The sequence below is a fragment of the Drosophila teissieri genome, chromosome 2R (assembly GCF_016746235.2).
Source record: "Drosophila teissieri strain GT53w chromosome 2R, Prin_Dtei_1.1, whole genome shotgun sequence".
Lineage (NCBI taxonomy): Eukaryota > Metazoa > Arthropoda > Insecta > Diptera > Drosophilidae > Drosophila > Drosophila teissieri.
The window spans coordinates 2,311,333-2,316,031 of NC_053030.1; positions in this window are offsets into that span (position 1 = coordinate 2,311,333).

Sequence of the window (4,699 nt, forward strand, 5' to 3'; positions counted from 1 at the left end):
TGAAATAATGAATATGAGCAAAATCTATAAATCAATCGTTGATGAAATAAAAAAAAAGCTGACATTTGTATAAAGTATTGGAAAAAAATGTGCCTAAATGTAACCGAATGATAACAAGGTTTAAAATGAAACACTCAAATTGGCTGTAAAATGGAATTGTAATAGCCTTTCAACTCAGCACATATTACATGATGCATCTGTTTCTGCGAAGAAGTCTAACGAGAGTGATTTGGTTAATGCATTAAATATAATCAGGGAAGAACAGACAGAAAATTCGACTGGAGGCAGGAAGTCCCAAGTGATTATTCCTCTTTATATTCAGAGGTTCAAAAAGTTAAGAAGAGGCCAATTAAAATAGAAATTCGTGAAAATTTTGCACAGGTTTCAATGCAAAACCTTTTAGACCATGCTACTAAAAGAGTATTGAACCTGAAAGAAGAGGTTATATCTCAAATGGAAAAGGTTTCGTGTTGCACTTTAATAGTAAGCTACGGATTTGATGGATCTATTGGAAAGAGCTTATATAAGAAAAATTTGGGATAAGAACCTGCCTCCCTAGATCTATACCTTTTTGTTAGCACTGTAATACCTTTAAAATTAATAGATGAAAATCAGCAAATTATTTGGAATAACAGAGCTCCACAATCTGTAAGGTTCTGCAGGCCTCTTAAAATTGAGTATGCAAAGGAAAGCCGTGAGAAAATTTGGCTGGAAAAAGAATGTTTGGATGTGCAAGTTAACGGCTTAAAAAACTTTACATATATTAGCGAAAGAAAAGAAATTGTCGTCACCTATAACCCACAGGCACTGCATTAAACCTAAAATACTCCTCGAAGCCACTGATTTCCATGCCAAATGCTTGACCCGAAGACCTGCAGCTCTTAAATATGGTGTCAACCCATTGCATGCTTGGATACGATTTTTTGAGTTTGTACTGAACGTATCCTAAAGGCTTCAAATTCAAAAATGGCACATAGCACAAGCATTCAAAATCGAAATTATGTCTCGGAAAAAGAAAATTCAAAAAATTATGTGGACAAAAATAGGTCTACATGTAAGCATTCCCAAGCAAAATGGAAGTTGGAAAATAAATGATGGAAGAGCATTACTTTCATTAATCACAAGCTTTGATTAAAACATTTTATATAAGTTCTATATAGTTCTAATCACTATTTCATGTGAACATTGCGTTGATGAATTTTAAGATATTTTGTGAAGAAACATTTGTGCTATATATATATATGTATGTACGTATTTTTGGTATCCGATTGGCGACGCACAATGGCGCAAAAGATATAAGTACTACACAAAAATTAAATTTTTGATGACAACAGATCGTTGCACAGTGGCGCATTAGATACAGATACTAAATTAAATTCAATTTTTGATGACAACGGATCGTCGCACAGTGGGGCATTAGATACAGATACTAAATTAAATTCAATTTTTGATGACAACGGATCTTTGCGTGGGATATCGCATTCGACAGGGAATAGTTCAAAAGGGTTGAATACAAAAAATAATTCAAATCGGTTCAGTATTTTAGAAGTTTTTGTTTGAAAATTCGGACTTTGCGGTCGATTTTTAGGTAAAATATGTAACCGACCGGCTTGGTTATGGTCTCTACGGAAAGGTTCATCAAATCTCGGTAAAATCAAATGTATAATAATCTTTGCAAGTGCAGGAATACCTGTTTTACCGAAATACTAATTTTCACATATTTTTCAACTTTGATGGAGTATATAAAGTATGTTCTTGAATATGTTCTTTATCAGAATCAAAAGAGATCGGGTCCCCCACGTCCCACCCCGAATTTCCCATGAAAAAGATACTTTCAACTCGCGCGGATTAGTGTACATTCTGCTACAAGCGCAGTTGCTGCGCAGTACGAAATTGTTTGGCGGGCATAAATTTTTTCCTGTATTGGCGGCTTGTTTTTCAATCCCTGATTTTGTAATGATTTTAAATGAATGTATAATGATTAATTATTCTTTAAAAATATTAAATGAAGTAAAATTGAATTATTATTTTGAACAAAAAGTGCAAAAAAGGAAAAAAAAGATGAAAAATATATTACATCTTCTAAAATAACCATAGCCGACAAACTTTGAACTATTAGATATTGTAAGGAGGAATGGCTTTAGGAGTGGTGAGGCAATGAGATTATAATATAAGTTTATTAAATGAAATTAGATATATGAAATATTAAATGAATTAAATATGATCACGCGTACAGACGCTGCGCGACGGCATGCTCTTCGACGACGACTGAGCGAACACACATTAGCGTGGCCATCTGTTCTCCCGGGTTACCACCGTCCTTGACAGGCAAGGTTGCCATATGCTTACAGTCGGCTTCCTGACATATCGTAACGACCTCGCACGAATCCTTAAGATAGTTATCTGCTGGGTTGTCTTCATCATCGGTGTCGTCTAATGGTATCTGGCACCACGGCTTGAGTTTATCGGACGCATACACGGATTTATAGTGTCGCTGAGTTCGTTGGGCATTCGGCAAATCTTCGACCAAATATCGATCACGTCGTAGTTTCTTTGCGATGATAAACGGGCCTTTATAACGAGGCTCGAGTTTACGTGAGGTGCCTGTACTAGCAGGTTCGTTTTCGGCCAAAACTAAGTCTCCTTCGCTGTAAACCGTCGGCTTGGCGTGTTTGGCATCGTAACGTTTCTTAGCTTCTGTTCGATGTTCGTCAATTCGTGTTGCAGTATCGGTACGAAGCTGTTGCAACTCTTCGGTAGTCAGCACTTGGTCATCAGTACATTGCAACGCTTGTACTACGGAGTTCTTCAACGTGTCTCGTGGCTCATAACAATATAATAGCTGAAATGGAGAACGAGTAGTAGTCTTGTTGGTCATCGTGTTAATGCTCCACTGGATTTGGTACAGTTTCTCATCCCAGCGCTTCTCATTCTCAACAGTAGGCAATAGCATTGATAGAATTATGCGGTTAGTGCGTTCGGCATGTCCATTTGCTCGCGGGGTGCGAACAGCATTAAGAACATGCTTGACATTATGTTCTCGACAGAATTTTACGAAATCTTTTGACGTAAAAGCAGTTCCTCGGTCGGTCACGATTCTTTCAGGCATTCCAACGTAGCTGCAAACATCTCGGAGAATTTCAATAACGTGTCGGGTTGCGGTGCTTTTAACGGCTCGTATGATCGTAAATTTTGTAAATGCATCAACGATTACCAGGATATGCTCATTACGCTTGGAACGTCTCGGAAAAGGTCCTAGATGATCGATGTGTACCGTAGCGAACGGTACTGGCTTGATGTTATCGTAATGGTATTGACCCTCTTGGCGACCTCCTCGTTGCTTATACAGGGAACAACCTACGCATGAATTAATGTATCCTTTAACATAATTTCGCATACGGGGGAACCAGAATTGATTTATAATTCGGCTGATTGTTTTGTCGGTGCTCATATGTCCTGCGTTGTCGTGACATTCTACAAGAATGCGATAGCGTAACTGCTTGGGTACAACCCAAAGGTGCTTGTTGTTATGTTTGCGATATAAGCGACCAAGTTCAAGGACATACTCATCGTTCTCAGTGATCTTCTTAGTGATCATTTCGCTAGCAATTCGTTTTATTTTCTCGTCCTACAATTGTACAGCAAACAACCAATCGGCTTCATCAATGACGGTCTTGAATATCTTTAGGTCAGCTTCTTCCATTTCACGCGAATCTTCATATGGTGCTCGGCTTAAGGCATCGACGTGTTTCATACGTGTACCTGAGCGATGCAGTATCTCAATATCGAATTCTTGGATGCGTAGCCACCATCTGGCAATTCGGGGTATCAACTCTCGTTTCTCCATCGTCGTTCTTAGCGCATTACAATCAGTGATGACTCGAATTTGTTTCCTATAGACATAATACTTGTCGTCCATATAATGCAGCATATCTCTCCTTCGGACACGTTTCTGTATCTCAGCCATCAATCGATTAAAAGCCGCCAAATGGCATACGTTTGAATTCATACAATCCGTCGGTTGTAATGAATGCGGTAAATTTGCGACTCTCAGGTGATATAGAGGGCTGCATAACACCATTCAAACCGGCAAATGAGACATTCGTGTTGAAACGAACGAAGTGAATTCGGCGCGTTTGCAAATGAACGAAGTGAATTCGGCAACGTGCGCCGACTTCAATTCATTCAATTCAAACGGCACATTCTGAAACGAATGAAGTGAAGACCGAGTAAAGTGAATGGGTCTAAATGTCTAAATGATGCTAAATTCGTGTTTTAATATTATTGTTTATTATTACTTAACTGATAATACATTATATTCTTATCTTATAAATACATATTTTTTTTTTCTTTAATTTTCAATGTTATTGTGTAAAAACATAATTTTATTAATATTTTCTGAGTTAAGCGAATTTTGTGGAATTTTGTAACATAGGGAAGAATTGTTTGTGTTATTTGTTGGGAAAGAGTTAACTTAATATCGGAGACAAGGTCACTATCGGACAATTGTGGTTGACAGGCTTTTTTTAATTTGTTAATATATGGGATTGTGAAATGAATAGTAGGAAATTGGCTGCTTTCAAATTTTTTGGATAAGTCGGTAAATGTTTCAAGAACTCCTGTGATACCTGTCAGTTCGTTTATATGGATGCTTTCAATTCTAGCAGTTTGGTTTTTTTCTTTTAAATCGAAATCTAAA